Raw genomic sequence first — 26,937 nt, forward strand, 5'->3', positions numbered from 1 at the left:
CATAACTGCAATGAATGCCTTGGAGGGGGGTACTCTTACCTAATTTCAAACAGTGTGACCAGCAGGAGCTACTCTGTTTTGTACCAGCTGAGAATCTCGCCCCAGGATCTTCACTGAGCTGCAACAGGAAGTTTAAATTCTGGGTAAAATAGCAATATGTCTACTGGAAATGCAGCTCATTACAACAGAGCAAGTATACTGGAAAGCTATGTTGTTTCTCAGAAATCTCTTTGGTTTCAGCGCCTTCCCCCTTTATACGAGAGCATGCCCCCTTATGTCAGTGCAACTCTTAATAACGTGCTGTGGAGTGAGAGAAGGTTAGGATAACAGTTATTTGTCAGCAGAAGAGGCACAAGGCTGGCAGGTGAGAGGGTGAGAAAGAGAAGTCATTGTAGATGTGTTAAGAATCTAACAGCCCTAAATACTTTTACTGGTGAAGATGGCTATAGCAGCTAATTTCCTCTGGCTCCTTTTCACCTATGTTGATTCACCAGAATTGCTGGGTTGTACTTGTCCTTGCCAGAGCAGAGAAGGTACCTACCAAAACAGAGGTGGTCAAGAGATTTCCACTGTTTCAGGTTTCCAGTGGGAATAGCAGTGTCCACCAAAATAATTTCCCAAAGTGAAGGATTTTCAAAATAACAATAGAGATGATGCAAAATGAAGTGTTGCAACCTAAATGAAATGCAATCCAAGTTCAGAAAGGCTCGGTTTTCATTTCTTTTAAATAAAAAATATATATTTTTTTGTCTTAATTCACCATGACGTTCAATTTCATTTCCTTGTTTGTGCATTGCTTTGTGGGACTTATAATTCACAGCTCTGTTCCCTGCTATAGGCCCGTGGTCATTTAGGGGACTGCAGCTCCCAAGAAATAACATGCATTTAGTGTGGACTGAATTATATGCTGCGCTGGATACTCATGTGATTCTAGTGCTGTATGGAAAATGTAGCTTGGACAGAAAAGTTTAACCATTATGAAAATCTGGGGGTTCTGTCCTTTTATCTACAAAGCCAGAAGACGGACCCTCACAAAAAGTGAAGATCGGTATTAACTGTATTTCAGGCAAATTGAGCATGTTTGGCAAACCCAATAAACAAAAGGAAACATTTCAATATAGGTAATTCTCCATTCCCATTTCTACTTAAGAACAATGAAAATATTGGCAATTCTGAGCAGGAATTAAAAGAAATTTCAGTTTTTGTGCAAATTTATTACTTTGGAAGTACTTGCTTCAGCTTAGAATAATAAGCTTTGACACGCTGGAAGTTCCCAAAGAGCAGGAATTCCAACTTTCTCACTGCTGCAAGTCCACATTCATTAATTTTCATGGTTTTTTTTTTTATGTGCAGGCTCTCCTCTGTGGGTTATAAAGGCTTGAGCAGTAAAGCCAAAACCTTTACTGAGGATTTGTACATGGGTAATTGAAGGATTTAATTCTTAAAAGTGGAATTGTGCTCAGTTTGGTTTTATAACCATTTTTTTTTTTTAATATAAGTTGTATAGGTCAAAGGAAGTGTTCTCAGTTGTGCTGCAGTGATCCCACCAAAAGCAATGTAAATGGATGAAAGAACCACTGAAGTCTGTAACAGAGCAGAGTTTGGACTCCTCTACAACCTTTTTTTAGCTTTATGCTGCAAATGATTAGTAGTACAGGCTTCTTGGGCAAAATTTTCAGTTCAGACTGGTTTCATAGCTAGATTTGGGATACGTAAAGAAAAAAAACAAATATTGTGTGCAGTGCTGTGGGGTTTTTGTTCTTTTTTTGTAGGCATAGTTTTTTCTCTCAACAGATCTGTTTCCATATTGCAGAATTGACCATTTTGATCACCAAAAAGACTCCAGAGAATTCAAACAAGCTCAAGGACTAGTCCCCATCCTGCTTATTATCAGTTTGAAGTCCCCAAACTAATCTGTTCCATTGTCAAATCTGGACTTATATGAAATAACCTTGATTTCAGATGAACCCTCTGAAGACTTTCAGAGATACAACAATGGGCACAAATTACTAACTGTGGATGATTTACCCTTGGGAGGTTCCTTTTCTGCCAGTGAACTTAAAGGACTTTTAAAGCCTCAGGAACTGTTCTGCCCTCAAACTTAAATCAACTATTTAAATAATGCCAACAGAATTGAACTATTGAGAGATTAGTAAAATATGACAATAAAGATTACCAGTTCTCTCACAGGACTCTTCATTTGCCAGCCTGGGTTTTGGATGATATCAATCAGAACTTAGAAGATGCTGAGGAAAAAGGGGTGAAGTCATAGGCACTTACACTGGCAGAATCAGACTGCTGTCCTTCCAGCCCTTTATGTTACATACCTTTTTCTAGGAATTGAAGGATGGCCTCCTTTAAAGGAGGATTATTCTGGATGAAATGTGAAAATACCAAATTTTGAGGGATACTTGCCATTTTGAAAAAGGCAATAACGAAGCCTATATTTTTTTCTTTAGAATGGCACACAGATCTCTGCACAGGGGTGAAACTCTTCTAGACCAAGAAAGAGGAGGCCAAAGTTTATTCTCAGTTTATGATGCAAGTAAAGAATACACTTCACTGATTTTCATGAGCTCCCTGGATAGAATTTAGCTCAAGCTTCATATCTTAGGGGGACAAAGCCAATGACCAGCCTACAGGAAATACAGGGTGAGTTCAACACAACAAGAGGTGTACAAAAAAGAAACCTTCCTTCCCTTTCCTATAAAAAAGGATGCAATTTTATATGTAAAACTTCCTGTCAAACCTGGAAGCCTTCTAGTATTTTCATGGTATATAGGAGGTATTCAAGAAAGGTGTCCACTTTCCACCACAGAATTGTATTGTGCTGAAAGTCCAGATAATTATATTTTCCCTTTTTTTGCAACAGATCATTTTGAAGTCGGCCTCACAGTGTTGCACAGGTTAATGATAGGGCATTCAAAATATGGGAAAAGCACTGGCATTTTGCTTTCTCTGAAAAACTTGTTCAGTCTTGAAGGCTATTGCCATCACTGCATCTTGCAGTTAGAGTACTTGAGATCAGCTTTTCACTTAATTATTCCCACTGTGCGCCTTGCTCTCTACCAATCAATCGTAAGATCAATTGTCTGGCAATAGTCACAGTTCTTCAGCCTGAGCAGATTAGAGATCAGCATTGATGCTCCACATCATGGGACAGATTTGGCCTACAAGCATCCAGAAACCAGGTCAGATAATTCTCATGAAAAAGCTCTGCTCCTGCTGGCACCTAAGATTTGTAGGAGGCTCAGTAGGACAGTGAGCACTGAGCTAGTGGATGAATGAAGAGCTCTTTGCTGAACCCCCACCTCCCCAAGAGAACAGAAAATTGGGACATTGAGTGTTTTGTGGAAAGCAAAACAAAAACATAACCTTGACTCTGGCCTGGATCCAGCCCTGTAACTGTTTTCCACCGTCTCTTAGAATTTATGTAAAGAATAAGGCAAAGAATGTAGCCGTTTCTTTGCAGTTTCTGCTCTAAAGTTGCTCCTAATAAATTCCCCTTTTTAACCCCATCTAATCCTCCATCCTACACTGGCACTCCCTGGGCCTTTGAGACTCCAGAGATCCCAAGCATCTGAAGACAAAGCCAGTGTTAAACAGCATTTCACATTCCAGGAAGCTCCCAAAGAGCCACCAATTTCCCCTTACCCCAGGAGGTTTTGCAGAGTCCAAAGAACAGCTCCCACTTTTCTGGGGAACAAAATCAAGCCTCAGCACCAAACAAGCATGGAATTGCCAAATATTTTCTTTTTGTCTTGGAAAAAAATAATAGAAATATTTCTAGTTTAGTGAATTTCACATCTGTGATGCCAAGGGAATGGAAAGGATACTTTGCTTCCAATAATAGCGAGGTACTAAGACACCAAAACTAGAGCATCTCAACTCCAAAAAGAAAGGGTGGGATGGAGTCCCTCTCTGGGAAGAGGCCAGTTGTCACAATCAAAATTGGGACAAGGCAAAGCAATTAGGTAAATGGCTAGCTCAGACTCAGTTTATGCTCTGGATCACATCAGTGTATTCTGTTGTTATTGCTTTCTTTTTTACACTATTCATGTATGCCAGTAATATGCTACTATTTAACTCCTCTGCTCCACTTCATCCTGGCTACCACTTCCTACTTGTCGCTCAGTGGAATAGGAGTTAAAATTCATTTGAAGTCCGTTTAAAGGGGGCAAAGAAAACTAAAAAGGTAACTTGGACTTTATCTGCCTCTCAGATCTGCATCTGATTTGCTCCATCGCTCTCTAATAAGTTATGCCAAGATCCTGGATTCTAGGAAGCTGTTGTGGTCCTCAGCTCATTATAGAATATATTGTACAGATAACTGACCTGTCTTCACTTGCAGGTGATCCTGAGCCTAGAGAGGCTGCTAACTCAGTGGTCAAGCCCTAACCTCCAAGATCAAAAAGAAGCCACTAAGGCTTCAGTGGGACTAGATTTCACACCTAAATTGCTCCATCTTCCTACCAACGAAAACATTGTGCTTCCAAGCCTTTATCTGGATGGTTTAGGGGTACGCAGAAACAATATTTCCTCCACTCTGTCACCAAGAGATGTGAGAAACCCTCCTATTAGAAAAAGGAACGAAAAATATTAGTTCAAGCAAGTGGCTTCATTTAGCAAAACTACTTCTGTGTCTGCTGGCTTCTGGAACAGATGGGGGCTGAACACGGTCTGTCAGGAGCCCAGACACTGTGGCGTGGAGCAAAGCACAAGTCCATACCCCTGTTTACAGAAGTGCCCCAAATGCTCACAATGAGCATTGCCAATCATTGTTTTGTTCAGAGATGCATCAGTCCCTTCCTAGGAAAATCACCCAGTCCCTCTTTTTCTCACGGAGTGTAGCACTTGGGCTCAGCAGCACAGGGGTAACCAATGTAGTTTCAATTAAAACCCACCAAAAACAGCTCTTACTATGCTATAAATTCTATATTTATCCTGCAACACTAGCCCCATCCTGAGTTTTTCTCCTCCTCCTTTAATTGTTTGCAGAAATTTTTCCATTGTGTTTTTTTCTTTCCATTTTTCAGGACCAGTATTGCAATATAAATAGTCTTTTTTTTCCTTTCTCTCTCTCTCTTTTCTTCTCTTTATTTTTGCTAATAGTTTGGTTTCTCTACTTGGCTGAATGTACATGACTGAGGTTTTGTGATATAATTGCGTGATTGCTTCCAAGTTTTCTGACCAATGGGGCATCTAATCAGTTGAAAAATTTCATTATCCTCTGATACATGATGGAAGGAAGGCAAAAAAAAATGGTTTCTTCATGTATCATTTATTTCCTTTTCTCTCCTCCCCCAGATTTAACCTTCTCCCTCTACACCCAAAGCTGGGAGAAAGTCAGCCCTGCTGCAAAAAAAGCAACTACAATTCTGTTAAGTGTTTGTGGTTGTACCATGCTCCTTCACATGGAGATAACCCCCTCAGATCAGACTCAAGGACACTCCAGCTTAAAAATAAATAAAAAATTTGTAGGGTCTGATGTATGGTATAGAGACATGTACTACCCTTATTTCCTAGAGATCTGGTCTCTGGCTTGAAATATCTGATTTCATCAGATTTGGTTATTTTATTCAGCCTTGCATTTACAGCCCAAGAAAAAGTGAGGTTTTTTTTTCTTCTTTTCCTCACCCAATTTTCCCTCTTATACTTGGTTAAGGATCTCTTTAGCTCTGACTTAATTGATTTACCACACAAGAACACTTCAGAGAAGCCTGCAACCTTCCATGTGCCATCATTTTTCTAATGAGGTGCCCAACTTCAAGACTCTGCTATGTTGAGCAAACAGGTTAAAATCACTGGTTAAGAATAAAAGACACTGAGGGAGGAAGGAGCATCATAATATCCTCCTCCATCTTCCAAAAAAAAAAAAATCAGCTTTAAAGGATGTAAGTAAACTTGGTGAAATAGGAAAACCCCTTTTCTCTGCTTCTCTTTGGCCTTGAGAGTGTAAAACCTAACCTTGGTCCATTTGGGGTCATTGCATCCCCCCCTCATCTCGCAGAATTGTCCCAGGGGCTGTAGATGCTGGAAGAGATAGGGAAAGGAACCCACAATCCTTTCCTCCACGCATCTCATCCTCTGGCTGTGGCAAAGCATGAAGTGCAGAAACTAATTCCTCCTCAAATGACTATTTAATGGTCAAAAATCTGAGTTCAAGTTTTCATATCATTTGGTCAGACTACTTACAAAAAGTATCACTATCACTGCTCAAAGTTTATAAGTACTTGCATTTGCACTGTCTTGCACAACCTGAACAACTTCAAGGTGCAGAATTCAACTTCACCTCCAATTTGTCTTTAAATTAAAAGTAACTCTTGAAAACCGGAAGTTTTCACTTACAATGAAGTTTGGTCCTTGATTCCCACATTCACATAAAAATCCCCTTCCAAACATTAAAAAAAAAAGAAAATCAATTTCCTTAATTTCCTTTAACAGCTCAAAAAAACACCTTCAACTTCTGGTCAAAGTTAGGATTAGTCTAAAAGTCTTACTTTAAGTCATTAGCATGTTTCATATATGATTTCTCATTTGTGAAGCATGAGATCAAGTGTATTTATCCACCTAAAATATCAAGAAGTCATTTACTACAGGTCTTTCTGAACAGGACTTTTCTATTTAAATATTCTTTGCAGACTGCTCTCTGAAGTGCCCTGGATCTCATTAGAAGTGTGGTATTTTCCTCTTCCTCTAAAATTAAATTTAGTTTCCAATTAAAAGCTGGCCCCTCTGACAGAGGCTTTGTTTCACTTTCAGGTCCAGATTTCTTACCATGTTGACCCTATCAAATGCCTCCAGTGACTTGTAAAAATAATAAGGATTATGCACAGCTGCACAGATCAAAAATCTCCCCAGCATTCAATTGCTATCATGAGTCTTTTATCAATCTGCTCTAGAGTGAAGAGAAAAACAATTTTCCCATCCCACATAACTGAGATTTCATAAGTGTTCCCTTTCCACCTTATGATGGAAAAATCTTTCAAGGTTTTGGATTTTTTTTTTTTTTTTTGAAAGACAGACTCTCACACCACAGGGGTATGCTAACCAAGTGGTTAGGAGAGTCTCCTGGGCCACAAAATAGCATTAGGGGAGGATTTCCACCTGCAGTTCCAGGCTACTTAAAATGAGAGAAGTAAGTTAAAATGAGAGAAGTAAGTTCAGGAGAGACACGTTGGTCCATCTCAGACTTCCTGCTGTGTTAACTTGGGCTAGTCCCCTCAGCTCCCTGTTCCTGAATCCCTGATCTCTAGATTACCTGGTCTCCCCTTTTCAGGATGATCACTACATGTCAAGAAAAAAGACAAGGCAAAAATGTGGGCAACTGTCACCTAATATAAATCTCACCTCCTGAGCATGAGGTGACAACAAAACCACATTCGGAACTCCTGACTCTTAAGTAAACTAGGCAACTTCTTTAATTAATATGCAATTGAATAGTGCCAGCTAATTATTAGAAACATAATAGCCTGTTACATAATCACAACAGCCTCAATAAATGTGGTTTGAGTTATTACATAGTACTTTATTAATAGACAAATACAATCTTAAATCTAAATTAAATCCTCATTTGGTAGGTACTTCTTTTTGAAAGGGCATCAGAACATGTCACTGAAGTAAAATGTCAGCATATTTAAAGTCATGTGACAAATCCTCATCCAGATGTTGTTTCAGATCTTGTTCAAGGGACAAGTGGAAGAATGTCCTTGGAGAACAGTTTCATACAGTACAGTCTTGTCTGTTGCTGACACGCTTTGTCTGAACATTTAATCCCTACTAGCACATAAGCATTCTGGAGGTCACTTCTGGGCAATATGCTCAGGAGGCTCTGAGGCAACAGCCAGATGGTGTGAGAGCACGTTGGTATTTCTAGCTGGATGACCACCCAGTTTCTCCTATAAGGATCCTATGAATGTAGGAAACAAAAGCAGAGAGGCTGAAAGCCAAGATGTTGTTTAAAATACGTGTCATGGTTAACAGCAACAAGATGGAAATTGCAAATTTCCTAAAAACAGATTCTCATAAGTACTCCTGAAAATGTTCCACCTCAGGGGCTGTATGGGTACAGTGCCTTGGCCCCAAGCAACCAAGTAGCATTGCCGATGGAAAGGGCTTTCCTCTCATTGCATCTTGCAAAGCAGCTCTATCCATTGCTTTCTGTTGATAACCTTCCGCAGCGGTATATGAGATTTCACAATGCAGGGCTCAAGTACTGTTAATCTGCTCTACCTGGGTCAAAACCAAGAAAGGTGGGGAAACTGCAGTCTACACAAAGAAATTAGTGAATAAACCAAGGAGCGATGTGAAAATGTATTTGATCTTTCCACATAGACATGATGGCTAGATTTCCATGTGCTTTAGAAATTTTCTCCACGCATCTGTTATGGTGACAGTCAAGTCAACAGAATACTCTGCAAGTATTTATTCCCACCAGATTAATTTGCTTTGAAGTTCATCATTTTGTTTCTTTGTACACCAGTAGCCTGGCAATAAAGAAGAACAGTAGCAAAAGCTACAAGTCCTACTATTTGTCCCACTGCTGTTTTCAGGAATGCATATGCAGAACAAAGAATAATTAAGATCAACAAATTTCTTTAAAGGCTACATGGGACTGTTCTGATTACACACGAACCTCCAGAGGAGCCATGTCAGCTGGACTTCTGAAAGAAAACTAGCACAGGTAAAAGGTTCCTTGGGTACAAAAAGAAAAAAGGAGGCACTGCACAGATGGGTGAGGAGAATCTAGGTGTATCTCCAATGTCAGCAGAGGATCTACTGGCTCACATGGAGAGGGTGGGATATTAGAACAAGGCTAAAAGCTGGAGCTGGTGGAATGGAGCTCAAGGCTTCAGAGCTACTCTTAAGTATGAAGGGAGACCACATGACTGAACTCACATGACTGAAATAGCAGAGAGCATAGCCACCTGGAAGTGAATTTTAACAACTGATTTAGAAACCATGTCTGATATTGACAGCCAGTTCTACTAAATTAGAGTAGATTTCCCACAGGTCTGTTTTAAAGGTAGGGAGGAGAGAAAAACTGTATGGACACATTGCTTAGGTGTTCACATAGAGACAATGAGAACCAGACCGATGGGAAAACACAGAAAACTTACTGTTTTCACTTCACCTGTGGTAACAGTAATTTGTGTAAATGCTAGGTTTCAGCCTAAGCTCAATTCTTAGGTAGTGAAAGAAGCAGCATAATTAAAGTCAAGTAGTAAGTAGCAAGTCTTTAACACTGACTGCTCTGCAGTTCCATAAGTTCAGAAGGAAAGGAGAGAGAGAAGAGATGAACTGCTCAGCTGCAGTCCCTGCCTCAAAGCAGTCACAGTAAGTGAGGTGTTAGAACGTGGGGGCATAGGGACTGATGGAAAACTTGAGTAAGATGCAAAACAAGCTTAGCAACATTGGGTTCCAGACACATCCAGTGAAACCCTTGTATATTACACCATCTTTCCTAAAGAATTACATATATGGTCAGTGATAAGTGTATAAGACCATCCATTAAATTGGTTAAATGCCAATTTAAACCAAATTTGGCTGGAGGCTAGTGTCTGAATAGAACCAACATCTTGCCATGGAGTTAATGGAGGTAGGAAGCCTTTCTGAATAAGATGCATACGATTTATTTCTGCTAATACATGTAGGATGTCACTGTATGCAGCAAAAGAAAAATTTATTCAGTCCTAGGTCTGTAGGCACATTGTGTGCCAGAGACTGTCAGCCAGTAGTGCTGGTATTAAACCCTAAAACTTCTGTCCAAGGCCTGCTGTTTAGGAAGGAAGAAGCTCAGTCTGTAACACTGGTGTCCTGGTCACTTGGACCATTAGCACTTCCTCTGGGAACTCATTCAAGCAGTAGATCACATGCAGACTTGGAAGAGAATTTCTCACATACTTTGAGCTCTTAATGGTCTGGTAGGGATTTTAATAAAATACAGGCTCATTTTTATTTCCTGCATGCAACTGAAATGTCCCTGGCATTGCTGCAATGTGTTGGAATCACTGTAGCTCTCATACCTCAGTCCACCATGATTTTGTCTTTGTCTACCAGGGAAAAGACTTCACCTCCCTTCCCAGCTCCCCAGATTGTCTGTATAATACTTATGAGGCTGTTGGCATAAAGGGAACACATTAACAATGAAACAGGAAACACCTTCAAATGTAGCATGTGGGGGTATGCCAAACTCTGCAACAAATGCAGAAGGCATTTGCACTGGGGATCACAAGAGGACAGATACAAAAGCATGGAAAGAAATCCATATCTGTATTTATGGCCCAATCCAAAGCCTTGCTGGCATTGATGGAAGAATCCAACGGGCTTCAAATAAGGCCCTTATTCCAGAAAGGGGGAAGAGTTTAGAAAACAGAATAAAACATTAAAAAGCCAAGGGAAAAAGAAAAGATAAATAACATTTCCCCAAAACAAACCAGATGTTTCACCTCAAATCCACTTTCTGTTTCCATGAGAATAAAGACAAAGAAAATCATGGCTCTTTCTTCGGGCCGGGCCACGGGGAGCCAGTCAGCGAAGGGCTCTCATGCACGTGGCCCTCATGAGCGCCCGTTGTCACAAATGACTCACGGCAGTAGCATATTCAAATATATTGGAAAGAATAATGTTAGTCTAAAGGGTTTGATTCAAGCAGTCAGAGGCAATAAAAGGCAAAAACATCTCCGGCTTGCCTCAAATGCACGTCCTTCCGTTTTCATATACATGTAGGAAAGCTCAGTTTCATTTTCTGCCTCAATCAGCCATGTGTTCGGGAACCCAGAGGAGCGCTGGAGGGTTGTTGGCTGGAACCATTGAAGTTACAGTCTCTGTGGAGCTTTTAATGTTGCTGAGGAAGCAAAGCCACCAGAGTTTCCCAAACAGAGATGACAGGGCAGAGCAGAGCTGTGAGCTGCTGATGGGGCACGCTCAGGCTGTTTTCATGGGACTTGCCAGCAGTCACCAAGCCGCAGCCAAGCTGGAAAGAGTCTCTGGGTCTTCTCATCTTAACATCCTTTGGTCCCTCCCAGGAGTGGAATACGAAGACAAGACCCTTTTGTTTTTTTTTCTGCATTTGCAGGCAGCAGCAAGACTGTCTTCATTTAAATGTGCTCATGAAGCCTTAAGAAACTCAGGGTCCTTGAGCTCTCAACTTTGCATACAAGTTCAGATTTGGGGTGAAATTGGTGCTGCTCCCACAAAGAAAGGGAGAATATTTGAATGCAGCTGCCTGGAAAGCCTTACCAACTCATGTTTCTGAACATGCAGACAATGCAGATGGCATCCAACTTCTTTTCCTCTTGCAAAGAGGCCTCTGCTTCACCATTGGTTTTAAAGCTACCCCACTAAAATGGCTCAACCTGAAATTTTCCATTATACAGCATCTGCTTCAGAATAATTTCCTTTGAAGTTTCAGTTAGAACAGTTCCAAAGTGAAAAAGGCATCCTTTTGCCCAAGTGAAAAAAGAAGTAACAGTCCCACTGAAAAACTTTGAAAATGCCTTTGCTTAGAATAGGAATGTAAAATTTGACAGAACAATTGCCCTACTCTCAAAGATGGCACTTGCACCGTCAACATAAAAACAAAAACCTATATAAATGTGGTCAAGTTGTAAACTTCAAAAAAAACCACAGACTCAATAGAAGATTTGCCAGTGTTTGGCAGCTAATGTTTTCAGGCAGTTCAGCATACAATAAACATGCTCTGATCCCCTTGCTTCACAGACGCATTCTGCATGCTTCTGATTTGCAAGACAGCTGAGCAGGGAGTTCCTGCACAGGCTGCTGGGGACCACTGTGGCACTAGATGGCAGGTAGACAGTCTCTTCTTTGCTCCATCTATTCTCCTGTTAATACCTACACAGACCAGAAGAGGAGTAGGCTCCTTCACATTAGAGAAATACAATTAAGACAATTTGTGATCATTATATGAAGGTTGTGAGAATTCGTTAAAAACATTGAACCATGCTTGAGCAGGACATTTTTACATCTGGCTTTCCTTAATTCATGAAAGCTTCATTTTGCTGCTTTTCTGTTACCTTTAAAAACAAACAAAAAAACTCCTGCTTTGGCTGCTACATAGCCCTGAAACACTGGACGCTGACATCTAGATTGAAACTAGAAACAAAACCTTTGCATCTATAACAGGTCTCCCCACCCACCACAAATGATTTTTAGTTTGTTTTCATAAGGGAGTTGGGAGTATTCATGGTGCCCTGTTGCCAGCAGTTTAATGGAGAATTTGTCTTTTTCCCCACCCTTTTCTGGGTAAGATGGGTGAAGCTTCTTTTGCAAGAACAGCCTCTGGCTGGCCTTCTGGTAGCCTAGTTTATTTGACTTTGCTCTTGGGTGACTGCCTGCAAGCAAGCAAAAGCGTGGAAGCAGAGAGCAAGCAAGCAGCAAGCTGATGCAACGGACAGGGCCCTCTGGGATCAGCTTTAATAGAGCTAAGCAAAATCAAACAGAATTGAAACAAGTTCCACCAAACATAAGTCAGTGGACAGGATTCCCTTCACCCTGCAGCCAATTAGAGCTAACACAGGGCATCTAAAGCAGTACCTAGATGAGTGGCAGATGCTAGCCTGAACACTGGCTGGGCAGGAAGGCAAACATGCAACTGAAGATAACACAGGGAAACATCTACAGAGCCCAAAATGCAGTACAGAGTAACCCGCAGGTTGATGCTCAAGAAGAGGTGTTTTCCCAGGGAACCTTCTTTTGTCTCTCCAAAGCATCCTTGATGCATAGCAGCCTTGAAAAACATATTTTACAAATTGCCCACTATCCTACTATATTGGTGTAATTAGGGCTCATATTAAGTACTTTAACATGCCAACTTCCATGCTGCAAATTCACAGGAAGTGCATACCAGTTAGAAGACCTGGGACTGATGATGTTGGGTTCCAAACACAGCCATCTCAATTTTCCCCTTCCTCCTTTTTGGGATACATAGAAAGGAGAAAGCCAAACTGCTCAGGACAATTTGTATGGTAAGTTACCTCTGATCATAAAAACTAGATACAAGTCAAGGCATTCCTTCAAGACCAGAGGTACTCCTCTGGAGCAGAAGCCTTGGACAACACCATGAACCTGATCTCTGAAGTTCTTGAAATGGGAATTCCTGCAAGGGGGTTAGGCCCCAAAGCTTTAGGTCATACAGTGAAGATGCTCATTGTTGGTCAAGCCAGACACATTCCTCTATAGCCCTCCATGGCACATTAGAATCCTTTGAGCATGCCACAGCAAATGGTGCCTCTGCCTTGTCTGAAGTTGCTCACCTTCCAGCACAGGCAGTCACAGCATTCAGTCTGAGCCCCACCAAATTTCCCCAAAGTCAGAGGTAGCCCTTTCTGGTGCAAGGAGTAGAACCATTCCCTTAGATTTGACCTGACTGAACTGCAAACTCCACAGCTAAGTAGTAACAGGAGAATTCCTTAACAGCAGTAATGGACAGCAATTCCTCTCCTTTCACAGCTTTTGTCCCTATAGACCATTAACACAGCCCACTCCAAATCCCAACACCTCCACCTTCACCTTATTTTATTTCTTCAGAGAAGAGTTTTTCACTTTTCAGAGGAAATTCCTGGCTGCCTGAAGACCCTCTGTATAAAACCCACTGTGAGCTGCATTCCACAGGTCTCACTAGAATTTGGGCTTTTGTTGCCCTCAAAAGTCTGCTCTGAGCTCCAAAAAGGAAAGGGAAATGATTGGAGCATTTGTGTCTTGCAGAAGCTGAAGTGAGACATGCTTATTTTTAATACAGGATATAAGGGATTCTTTTGACAATATCCATTCATTCTACCAATGACTGGATTTAAAAAAAAAATCTTTATTACCCCTCTAGTGGCTGCTGCAGAAAATATTTTTGCAGATGTGGGTCTGGTTCAAATTGCAACAGCACTACAAATGTTGTCAGAGTTGCTCTGATTTTGGGATATCCCCTTCCACACAAAGCAGATGAATCCACCATTTTTTCCTGAATTGTCTACATTCTCCCCCTTCTTAACCTGTATACTTGTTACACCTAGCCTAGTTATGGCCAGCCCTGTTCAAGAATGATGAAGCAGGTGCAGGAGACAGCTTACTAAAAGTGAAGTTAAGCTTACTTAGTGCTAGACTGAAGCCATTCATCACGAGCAGAAAGGAAGTATTTCAGCCAAAGTGAAACACTTGCTCAGAGAAAAGTATAGGGATAAACCAGCACCTAGGAGTGTGTCAGGTGGAAAATGTGAAAAAGTTACTTTAAAATAACAGATGAATAAGGCCCTTGTAAACTTATCTAGCAGAAGAAAAAAAGATGCAAGAAGCAGTTACATTTGGAAGAGCTGGAAATTCCCAGACATGAATAATGCTCTCAGCAGAGAACTACATGTGATGACCTAAGGTCTTTCCTGGTTCTAAATTTAACATTCAGCTGTCTTTTACTGACATCCACTACAGGTCCAGATGAGGGATTTGCTCTCCTGGACAATACTGTTTAAATCCTCCCCTAAGAGTCACATTCATCCTTCATTTCTACATCTCTGGAAAGCTGTAGCTGTGTATTTCCAGTATGCTGCCAGTCCACTGGTCAGGCTGTACCTAGATCTATTGACAAGGGTGTTTATTGCCAAACTGAAAGTCACCACCACTTCATAGTCCTTTGATCTGGATTTGGACTCCATGGAGGACATTTAGCAGACGTATTTTGGATACCAGGGATGGAGCACCAATGTTCCTTTTAAACCTTATAAATGTGCAAGTCAACAGGAAGAACACTACCTGCAAAGTGCTTAAAGCACTAGATGAGCTATGAAGAACTGGTGTCAATAAATGGCATTGTAATACAGATTAAGGTCTTGCTCTTCTTATGGTGGGAAAACTGAGGCTCAAAGTCAGCAAAGGGTTCACCAGGCACAGATCTCTTGTATTTAGTATAAGTGTGTACTCCTGGCAGATACAATGTCCCTAACATAAAACATAGTGGAACTTCTCAAAGCTTCTCTGGCATGGAAAAGCACATCCCATAACTTCTCCCAATTTAAGTAATCTTGTGTCTCACCTTCCTTATCTGGAAAGGTGTTTAAACCCTTACTATGGCCCAACACTGTGTTACTACCTCAGTGCCTCAAAGAGTTCTACCAAAAACAAAAACAAAAAAAAAACATCGTCAGGAAAGTGAGAAAGGCTTTTTAGAAATTAATTGGGGAAAACAAATATTTGAGAAGCACAAGTGTTTAGAAAGCAGATTTTTTTTTTTGTTGTTAATTGCTAATATAAACATAGCATAGAACTGCATGGGCTTTGTGCACCACCCAATATAGAACACTCAGGCTATACTGGTCAAGTACCCATGGACAGTTTCTTCAAGTACCCTGGATATCCAAGATCTATAGCTATCATTTACCGTATTGAATAAAGCAAAGAGCTTTCAAAGCTGCTTGTAGAGGCTTTTAAATTTAAACAACAGTGCATCTCTGCCAGCTCTTCCCCTGCTGACCATACATAGGGGAGCCTCACCCCAGAACATTAAAGGAAAACCATTTCAGCCAATCAGATCTATTTGTGCATATATTTATAAACTTGCATGATTTACACTACTAAAATTAGATTTAGATCAGCATCCAACTTGCAAATAAAATCAGTTCAGTTGTCACTAGGACATGGTACATGATCCAAAATACACAGGGACAAACATTTTGGTCTTAGGCCTAGCATCCAAAGGAAATGACAATTCAGCAATCCAGCTGTCTCCCCCTCCATTGGGAATTTCAGCCAGTTTCAACATTGTGACAGAAGTATCAGAACTAGTCCATTTTACTTGCATCTGAAAGCCTTCATGTGATCTGAAAGATACCTGGCTTGCCCTCATGGAGGAAAGTCAGATAGCTCAATAACATCAAGGTATCCATGCAGAAGAGTAGTTTTTTTAGTTCTACTAGTCAGAGTCACTTGTTTTCTTAATGACCACTGAAAAACAGAGGTATTATAGCACAAACCCTTTAAAAAGGAGCAGAGGTGGAGGAGCTACTGCATGAACGTAGCAACACAGGATCATCTTGCTTCAAAAACATTTTACTGTTTTGAAACAGTACACAAAGTCATAAAAAATAGCAATGGGCTTTGCCAAAAAAGCATCCAGAGGAGAAGAGGCAAGGAAAGAACAGAAGGAACAGTGGAAATAAATCTTTCCAAACAAAGTGACAAGTCCAAAAATAATGAGAACTAAAGTTCAAAGAAGAAATCTAAACTGAAGTAAAGAGAACAACCATACACAGGCAGCAGGAGGGGGGTGCATGTATGCTGGTCAGGGGGTGCATAGCAAACATCTTGTGCTGCTTCCTCAGCTAGCATTAAGGGTTCAAACTAGGACATCAGCACTTGTCAGATGTTATTTAGAAATTCATGTTTATATATTCTGCTACAATGTCTGGCCTTCAAAGTTTTCAGATCCCATCTAACACTTAACCATCAGGATTGTTTTCTCCCTACACCCAGTTGACTTTCCAATGCCTTTTTAGCCTGCACAGTGACAGTATCTTATATTTACATTACGACACCTTCCAAGTTGGTGACAACCGGGTGGTCTGGCTGAGATATTGTGTTTTCCCTTCCTTAGCCACACTTCCCAATGCTTCCCCTCTCACCTTTTATTCTCTCCACAATCAGAACAGAAAGAAACAAAGAGCAGCACAAACTAAACACACATCACACAGAGGATGTGGTTAAAGGCAGAGCTTTTAACCATAGCTTCTGAAGCAGACCACAGGGTCACAGGCAATGGATTAACTTCTTAGGAAGGCATTACATTCCTTCATTTTTTCATCAGAATAAATACAACACAGGTGACCATAACACAAGTGTTTTCCCTGCAGGATTTAACAGTCTTAGAGGAAGCTCATTTTGTAGCATGAGCTGTGTTCAGAATCTAAAGTTCTCTATAGGGACACAGAAGTGAGGGTGCTGAGTCATGATGCCTTGCTTTGGGTGCCTCTCAGTTCAGAAAACCTGCTATTTCCTTTGGAGAGCTCAACACAGCGAGGAAGCTTTCCTGCATACCACGCTGGGCTACAATAGCTGTCAGAGGCAGCTTAACCTTCCTCACCCACCGCACCCAGAAGTTTCTTCATCACCACCTCATGGGCTTTAACTTTTACAGCACCTCTACTTTGTGTGCTCTGCACACTGCCCCTCAACTCAAAGCAGAGGGATGCACAACCAGCAGAGGGTGGATCAATACAAAAAAAGAAATCTCTTTAAGATAAAACAGGTTAGAGAAGAAACAAGAACTAGTCTGAAACAGTATTCTCACTACTAAGTTAGCAGCATCGTATTAATAACCTGATATTTCTGTGACTCCCTTCAGATTCATACAGCATAGACACTAAAGCAGCAGCACAGCAAATAAGAGACAAAATTTGCCTACAGGAGGCATTTCATTTTCTTCTGTTCTCACACAGAGCCACCATTTTGCTACAGCAGACCACTAGCAACAGCTCTACAGAAATGAAAAATATTTTTCCTACCTTTTCCCCAAGTGAGGGGCTTCTATTTCTTCATTCCCCCTCCCCCAAGTGCTCCCAATCTTTTTCCTTAGTAAAGCATCCTATAAGCTGCAAGCCAGCCTAAGCTGAGGGTTTATATAAGAGCAATGAGCCACAGACACTGAAGATAACATTAATGACCTACAGATGTTGCCAGGTCCAGCTTTGATTTAAAAGGGATGAGGTAGGGAGTAGGGAGCTTTTAGGGGCTGAAAAGAAAATGGGGGCCCTAGAGCCTAGTGCTACTAGACAAAGGGCTGGGCAATAAGCTAGGATATTTTTATTTTTTTCCTCTCTCAGAGTCTATTCTTTTGCTATCAAGCCTAAATTCATATGGGTTATGCCTGACCTTATACATGGCTATCCTCTGTAAAGCTGCTCAGGTACAGAATAGCTAGGTTAATTCTGTGGAGCATAAATCTAATGTAGAGCTGAGGGTAAACTGGGTATTTAAATCTAATCTTCAGTTCTTCACTGTGGCTTGAAGAGGTTAAATCTACAAGAGCCTCAGGCTTGATCCTGGCACAGCTGATGGAACAGCTATCTTAGTTGCAGGGGTGAGATAGCTCAAATGCTTCGAAATCCAGGCATGAAATGCAGTTTATTAAGGCCAGAACTTTTTCTCTTCTGTTATTTGGTACCAAAGGATAGTTTTAAAGCAGTCTTCTATATAACATGTGCTGATTTTCCCTATGAAACAGGAGACTAAGCTATCTGAGTTACTAAATCACTTGTAGAGGGACAACAGAAATGTCTTTATTTCTGCTTTGTAGTGGCAGAAGAAAGAGCCATATGTTGGCTGACTTTTTTTTTTCTGCATTGATTGCTCACAGTCCTTGTTATAAAGGCTGGCAGTTTTATTATTGCATCTCCTCAAAATAACAATGCTCTACATAAGGGGGGGGGGAGAAGAGAGATTTCTGACTTGAATATTATTTCTATTAAAGTAGTTCCCAGAGGCATTGACAAAATCCAGGACTCTTTTATGCTGGGTGAGGTAGGAATGCAGGATAAGAGATGGCTCTGTTGTAATGTTAATATTTGCTTATGCTATAATGAGACAAGTCATGAGGCTGGGGGTGGAGCTGGGGATCATTTGTGAGGGGCTGAAGTGTAGGTGGACTAAGTGATGTGCCAGAGGTTACATGAGAATTTTAAGGCAGAATGAGGAGATTAACCTGCACCTCTTAAGTGCAAATTTGTGTTACCAAAAGAGTATATATATTTTTTTCCCTTTAAAGGGCTCTATTTGTACCCAACCACTGCCTTAGCTCTTTAAAACTGGTAGCTGCAAGTAATTCAATAACACAAATGTTCTGACAAAGTCATTTTTAGCTTGTTAATTATTCCCAATCACGCATTCTTTCCCCTTCAAGTGGAGCTAGATGACATCAAAGCTGTTTGAGGGATGGAGGAACACTTGAAGTATTAGCAAGAACAATGGAACAGACTACCCATTTTATTCCTATTCATTTAAAGGGGAAAAGACTGGATTTTGGCCAAGCTTTACCTTATGAACTGATAATAGGAAATGATGTGAAGTCCAGGTCTTACACTTGCTATTCCTTTGCAAGCCTTTTTTTTGGGGTTCCCGAATTGCCAATCTCTGCTCTGTTATGCTAATAGCCTAGAAAGGCATATGTAGGGATGAAAATAATTGTTTGGAAGTGACAGGGATCTGAGACCTGGTGGGCTTCAATAAAGGCGTTACCACACTTGTTGTAGAATCTAGTATAAAATTGGGAATTATGCAATTATAGAAGAAGAAATGGAAAGAAGAATCCCCCTTGCAAATGAAGACTGTGTTGCTTGAAGCTATTATTATAGATAGAACCCAGAAGGTAGAAGAGGAACAGTGGGATAGAGAGGCAGGATCTAGAGCATCCAGCTGGGATGAAGAACCCTGCTGGGAGGATTCATGAGCCTCAGGACTTTGCTGCATTTCACTGCCAGCTGGGGCTCGCTCTTTAGTGGTGGATTTGCCTTTTGGGGTCTGATCTTCTAAAACCTACTAAGAACTCATAGACTACATAAAATGCTGTCTGGATTGGCTGTGCTAGCAAAATTGCTATGTTAGGATTGAAAAGGGTCCTGTCTTCATTTCATCCACATGAGCTTTCTAGTGCTGGAATGAGCTGTGCTGTAATTAAGGAGGAAAACCCTCTAAGAAGGGTTTAGAAACACTCATGTATCACAGAACAGCATGGCCAAGTACGTTAGTGCCTTCCCCTTTACCTTTCTGCTAGCACTAATTTGGTGGAAGAGGGCAAAAACGTACTTCCTGGAGAAGCAGGGATCTCTCTCTTCTTCAGTGTGGCTTTGATGTGGACATATGAAGAACACCTTGGTGAATCATGCAAGGCCTAAATGCAAGTCTAATGAAGTCATCTTACTACTGGAGCTTGGGAAAACAAATTAGTTCTAAGGAGAAGCAGTTGAAGGAAAATTATGGGAAGTGAGATGTGACAGATCATGCTTTTATTTGCACTAAGAAATTTTCCACTCTCACATTGAACCCTTGTGTTTTTCAACGCAGAAGGAGATAACTGCTGTTAGGAAAATGATAATAGTTTTTCTACACTCCACAAACTGCAAAAAAAATAAATTACTTTTTGTTTGATTTGATGGGTGATCCACTGTATGCTCCAATAAGGCAGAGCATCAGATCTCATGCTAAATCTTGTTGATAGGCTTCTGAATGCACATCTACAAATAACAAACTCAGTCTGGGCCAGTGGTCAAAAACTGTCCATATAAAGTTCTGGTGTACAGCCTGCTCACCTAGCCTAAGAATTACACAATAGTATGGAGATTACTGTTGAAAGAGACAAGAAGTTAATCTACTATGCAAGGTATGCGAATGCTTTCCAAACTCAGACAATGTCTGTGTTATGTGGGTTCCTAAGGCTAGAACAGTCTCATATCAGAACCTTTCATCTGGCCTGAATCTTGGGGACTTAAGCATCTCTGAGCTGTTCCTATGCTCTGCTTAAATAAGGGTATGCCAGACATTGCCAGCCAGGGTTGGCTGTATGCTAAGAAGCGCAAAGCAAGATATTATTGTTAGGTGATAATATAATTCCTAGGTGTAACTTCATAGAGTTAGGCTTCTAAATTTTAGGGGCTGAAACTTAGCTGGAGAGTGGAGCCATTTGTATTATCATTCTAACCAAACAACTCATTTTTTGTGCAATGTTTTTTAATAGGGGAAATCTATAAATAGTTTTTTTTTTTTCCCTCTTAATGTTATTGACAAGAAACATGCATGGAGAATATTACAAGTACATGCATCAACACCACTGAAATGAAAATAGGACTGTTTGAAGTACAGTCTAAATGACTAAAGGCATTTTGTTTCTTTTCAGATCAAAATGGCAAGAAAATGTCAACAGCAGAACAGTTGAATTTCATAGTTGAGTGGCATCATTTTACACTAATTTCTGAATTTCTGGTTACTGGCTCAGCTGTCACAGTAACGTGATCAAAATGACAGTTCTGCTTCTTTTTCAGTCTCAGGAGCTGCTGTTCAGAATACAAGTTCTTTAGCTGCTGCTTCAATAAAGATGGACTTTTGAAATTAATTTCCTGATTTTTAACATTCTTAAATCTTCTGCCAATAAATAACGCAGTCTCAAAATGATCAAGATATTTGATCAATAACAATAGGGATCTTTTAAACATAACCATTTGGTAACCAGGGGTGAGAGTCTTTGGATATGGAGACTGCTGCAGAATTCCAGCTGCACCCTTTATTAAACAGAACTTTACTTTCCTTGTTCAGCAAAGTTGAAAAATCAGGGTGTTTTGTAACTGGTATTTCATTCCATCCTGCTTGTAGGTTGTCATTGCAATGGAGGTCAAATCCAGGCCAGCCGTAGGACCTAAAATCTCAGTGTAATCACTTCAGGTGGAAAAATGGGTGTAAGGCCTACCTCTATTCTAGAGAACCACCAAACATGAAAGAGGAGGTTTTTGTTGGTTTTTTTTTTGAATTTTGCAAAACCCAAAATGCAGCATAAAACCATATACTTTGGAAACAAAACAGAACTAGGAAAATGGTAACGAGCCAACTCAGACCTTTACAGAAATGTCCCCACCAGAGTGGAGAAAATAACACAACTATACAGAAACACAGAGCTTAGAAGTCTGAAGTTTTAGTAGGATACAAACTAGGGAACACGAACTGAAAGCACTGTCAAATTCAGGAAACAGAAATGAATAAAATGGCACAATTCTTGTATTAGCTCTGTTGTAAACGTGGAATTATTCAGTGAAGTCCTGGTGTTAAAGACACTTTATGACTTTCATTTGGATCTCAGGATGATGTACCTCAAAGCTACCTCTTTGTATACCAGAGTAGCACCCTAACGTGAATACAAGCAAGGAGGGCACAGGCTAGAAACACGTCAGTGAGCTAAAGGACAGATGTGGCCTTCCATATATTTATGGTGTAAACTTTGTTTACTGAGCACTAAAGCTTCACACCCATCTCAGCAAAAGGAGGCAGGAGAAGATGACTGTGCTGCTAAAGAGCCACTAACTGGATCTGGACAATGCACAAAGAAGGTTTTAGGCATGGACGTGGGATCTTTGGAGGTGGATCTGAGCAAGTGGAGGACAGAAGCAAAGTCCCTGCAGTGCTCTGAATTGACAACATGACTCCCAGCAATGGGGATAAAAGCATCAGGAAATTTCTGGGACAGTGTTTTTCAGTGGTTGGTTCTGGATCCAGCTGTGATTCGTTTCACCAGAACCTGTTTTTGTTGTGGGAAGTCATCTCCTATACATCTGCCTGTATCTGAGGGAAAACAATAACATTGCAATAAACCTGGAAAAGGATTAATCTCTTGTTCCTAGCAGCATTTTCTCATCCAACAATTCTTTTGTCCTTAGAGTCAAAAAAGAATAATATTATCTTGCACCTTCTTCCTTCCCGTGGTGATGGGATTTTGTTCCAGTAGGCACTCTCCTGCAGAGGGCCACCAGAATATAGTTTTTTTCAAGAAAAAAGTTATTTAAAAAGATCAAAACATCCAGAAGGAATTATCTTGGCTGCCCTTTAAAAATATTCTTTCTCATCTTCTTCCTTTCTTATTTTTTCTCATTCTCCTCCTGTAAAATGAAGCTTTCTTGGCAGAAGCAGTGGCAGATCTGAAATGTATGAGCTGAGGACAGGATATTGGATCCTCGGTAGGAGAGAGACGGAACCCAGTGCCTGTGTCCGTGTCTCCCTACTATGTTCAGCAGGGAAGTGACCACAGTGGAGCCTGAAATTAAACACACTGTTGTTGCTGTTAGTTTTTATTGTTGTTGTTACAATTATTGTTCCAGGGCAACAGAGCTATACAGGGAAGATGGAACAGAATATGCTGCAGATGGAAGGAAACTTAAAAAATAAAAATAAAAAAGAAAACAAAAAGTATATTTTGCAAATTAATTTAAGAGCTAAGAATGGTCCACTAGGCAGGCTATCAAACCACAGTGAGCTGGAGAGCTTAAGGCAATTTGCTGAGGTATAGTTTACAGCTCCCATGGCCTTCTAAGTTGAGATTTTGCCCAAAAGATAAGAGATACATTCTTAATGTATCTTCAGGTAAATTAAGGACACCCAGAACCAAGAAAATGAGGAAACAGGAAGTAATGCAAGATGGTATGCTGGATTTCAGGCATGGCCCTGGAGTTTATTGTGAATTCAGCATCCAGTCAAGGTTAACCCAGACTAACCAGTCTTCTGTGTCTAAGAAGTTTTAGTCTTGGACTGTATGAGAAAACAAGTTCTCTCCAGCACAGCTGGTCTCTGGCATGATGTTCAGGATGAGATAGAGACTTCAGATATACTCATGGTGGCTCAGCGTAGGAATAGGTGGATGTAATGACTTCCAGATCCGGATATGGAAATGCTGGAAATAGATTGTCCCCACCAAGGAATCTGCCCAGAGGGGTGCTGGAACAGCAAGCTGTTTGTTTAGCTATGTTGCTGTAACACACCAGGAGGTCACTGCCTGTTGGTCGTGAGTGGATACCATGGGATCAAAGCTGCCCCCTCTGTCCTTTATTGCTAAATAGATTGGAAAGGCAGTCTGGCTACCCAGGTGTTTTTATTCTGAAAGATATAAAACATTTTGCCTTCTGCCTTCTGTGCTGGGACAAATTCCATTTTTTCACATTTTCGTTGTGATGGATAAAGTGCATCAGGTAAAGACTGAACAGTTAGCATTTCTTCCTAGCTCTATCACTGTCTGGCTAGGCAAACATAGGTCAATTCTTTCACCTCCCTCAACCTCAGTTTTAATGTCTGTACAATGGCAATGCTGATATAAGCTGCTTTTGTAAACAGCTAGGAGATAAGGGCTGATAAGGACTATCTGATAATAATCTTTCAGTTATTATTATGAATTGTTCCTCTGCTTTATTTGCTTTTAAACTATCTTAAGTCTCGTCACTTTTTTTTTCTGTCTTGGTTCAGTGGGGCTCTGTATGAAGGGAAAGTTCTGGGACTAATCCAAACCACACGTCTTCATCCTGCCCTATCAAAGTCAAATTATTTTGTAAAAAGTTTTACATTCATCAAGGCATAGTTGGTTTTAAGCTCACAGAATTAAGGGAAGCAGGGGGGAAAAGGAGGAGTGGGAGTAAAGGTCTTCCTTCTCCACACTGTGACTTCGCAATGCAGTGGGTTGAGGAGTCCCACCCAAGATAGGGTAACCCAGACTGAAGAACCCCATGTCTAGGAGATAGCTTCCAGGAGGATATCTCCTCTGGGAGATAGGAGATAGCTGCTGGTGATTCTGCTGCAGTGCCTGGGCCCAGAAGAGTATGTTTTCCCATAACCATAGATGTCATACCTCCTGACGTCTATGGTTAACAAAACCATAGACATCATACCTCCTGGCGTCTACGGTTAATGTCTTCCATTTGCTCAAGGACGTGTCTGATTAGGACCAAGCTGAGAAATGCTGGCACTGCCTGGTTCAGGGATGACTTGTGGTGCACCCAGCTCCCTGAGGGATGTCTGGCCTGATGAATCCTGCTGGGATATTGCCTTCACTGCAGGGAGATGAGGGTTTGAGCCCTCTCTGGTGGAAAAGGCAACTTATCCTTGTGCTTCCTCCTGTTCTGTTCTAGTGCAAAATGTCCAGTGCTTAGCCATTAGAGGAATCTCTTCCTGCTTGTTTTTTTGTCCTGCCTCATCCCTGGAATTTTCCACAAAATATTATTAGGATGAATTTTAGTTAGATTAGCAAACAGTTCTTGCAACACCTGGATTTGTCTTTCCAAACTACTCCTCAACAGCACCATTTAAAAAACAAACAATCAAACAAAACAACAGTTTTGTTCCCTACCACTTACATAATGGACCCACCCTGAACTGCATCCAGCTGAAAGTCTGCCTTTGAAAGATTTGAGGCACATCAGCATTCAGAGATTCTCAAGGTACAGAACTTTGGCAACATCAGTGCATGCTTTCACACTCTAATGTCCTCCCTTGAAAGGTGAAGGCCTGCCAGTTATTGAGTATTATTATACAATTAACCCTGTTGGGAGAAATGTCCACACCATTGTGGATTGTAACTGTAATGCTTGTAACAAATCATCACAATGTAATCAACCCTACCCGTGCTGAAAACCTTTCTGGGGCACTTAAAATGTCATTTGCTATGTGCATTTTTCCCTTTATATGCTTTATTATTAATAATAATACAATAATGATGAAAAGATCCTCGAAGAAGCCTCAGGAAAGGAATTTTATAAACATTACCGTGGAATAAAATAAGCGCATTCCTTTTTATCAGGACATTTTCCATTATAAATGGCCAGCTTTCTCATCACCCTGCCAACAGCTTTGCCTGCCATCTGTTCACTGATGTCATACTATAAAGTTCACTCGCAAAACTGCTTGTTGGGAAGCCCAGGGTTGTGCTAGAGAAGTTTTGTTTAGGAATAAATATGCTGGCATCTCTCACAATTTCTTTCTTTCTTTCTTTCTTTTTTTTTTTCTTTTCTTTTTTTCTCCTTAAAAAAGAATGACTTTTTTGTTTGTTTCAAAGCTCAGATTGCTGTCTTCACTATGCAAAGATAATGACCAACATTCTCTGAAGTTACTGGAGTTTTTGGCTCATTCTATTATGGAAGAATTAATACGGGACATCTTGAGATAGAGAACACAGGAACCCATTTTCAAGAAATGCTGTATATTTGTCTTCTGGAAAAGAAACTCAATTGAGGCAGGCTAAGTTGGGCATCTGAAATCCCTACCAGTGCCTCAGAAAACACAGGTCAAACAGAGCTGCTTAGGAAGTGAAGTGGGTAGGGAAAGAGATATTTCCCTCAGGAAAAATGAAATCGTCTTTTGGGGGAAGAAAGAAAGAAAGGAGAAGAAAAATTAATAAAGAAAATAAAGAAAAGAGTGTAATAAAATGTGCAAGCAAGCAAACACCTTTCCCCTCATCTCTCCAGTTTCAGAAAAAAACAGAGAAATTTCAGGTGTTAAATGAAAGTAGTATGCATCTAATGCTTCCTCTCCCCCAAGAAAAAAAGAATTGTATTTGGAAATGATGATGAGAACGTAATGGAAATGATGTCAGGTTGCTCCTATGGCCAAGCTCAGCCTTGGCTGGACTGCACTTTCCATCCTGCTGTATTGGGTTTACGTGGCAAGGTTTTGGTAGCAGGAGGGCTGCAGGGGTGGCCTCTGTGAGCAGAACCCAGCAGCTGCCCCGTGTCAGATCAGAGCCAGCTCCAGCTGGCTCCAAAAAGGACCTGCCGCTGGCCAGAGCTTACCCAGTAAGTGAAGTTGGTTGTGCCTCTGTGAGAGCAGATTTAAGAAAGGGGAAAAAAAACTACTGTGCAACAGCAGTTGGGAGAGAGGAATGAGGAGCCCTGCAGGCACCAAGGTGAGTGCAGCAGGAGGGCAGGAGGCGCTCCAGGCAGGCAGCAGCAGTTCCCCTGCGGCCCGTGGAGAGGCCCCTGGTGGAGCAGGCTGTCCCCCTGCAGCCCACGGGTCCCACACGGAGCAGATCTCCACGCTGCAGCCCGCGGAGGAGCCCCCGGTGGAGCAGGTGGATGTGGCCTGGAGGAGGCTGCGGCCCATGGAGAGCCCCCGCAGGAGCAGGCCCCGGGCCGGAGCTGCAGCCCGTGGAGAGGAGCCCACGCAGGAGCAGGGGGTCTGGGGGGAGCTGCCGCCCGTGGGGGACCCGTGCTGGAGCAGTTTGCTCCTGGGGGATGGACCCTGTGGTATGGAGCCGTGTGGGAGCAGTTCTTGAAGAGCTGCTGCCTGTGGGAAGGCCAGGATCAGTTCAGGAAGGACGGCATCCTGTGGGAGGGACCCCACATGGAGCTGGGGCAGAGAGAGAGGATGAAGGAGCAGCAGAGACAAAACATTAGGGACTGACCACAGCCCCCATTCCCCGCTCCCCTG

The 26,937-nt window shown here is 41.3% G+C and overlaps 2 long non-coding RNA genes across 2 annotated transcripts in view; one reads left to right on the forward strand and one right to left on the reverse strand.

Annotated features, from left to right (window-relative positions):
* The window catches only part of LOC310901520, a 63,660-nt gene extending 46,063 nt beyond the window's left edge, over positions 1 to 17,597 (reverse strand). The window contains exon 1 of the long non-coding RNA XR_014585871.1: positions 17,502 to 17,597. This is a non-coding gene — a long non-coding RNA (uncharacterized lncRNA). The remainder of the gene's footprint in view (positions 1 to 17,501) is intronic.
* A 230-nt stretch (positions 17,598 to 17,827) lies between these two features.
* LOC310901521 lies at positions 17,828 to 22,686 on the forward strand. Its single transcript, XR_014585872.1, has 3 exons — positions 17,828 to 17,902; positions 20,210 to 20,371; positions 20,885 to 22,686. It is a non-coding gene; the product is annotated as an uncharacterized lncRNA (long non-coding RNA).
* Positions 22,687 to 26,937: the final 4,251 nt, after the last annotated feature.

Source organism: Anser anser, assembly GCF_964211835.1.
Source record: "Anser anser genome assembly, chromosome: 6".
In the NCBI taxonomy this organism is placed as follows: domain Eukaryota; kingdom Metazoa; phylum Chordata; class Aves; order Anseriformes; family Anatidae; genus Anser; species Anser anser.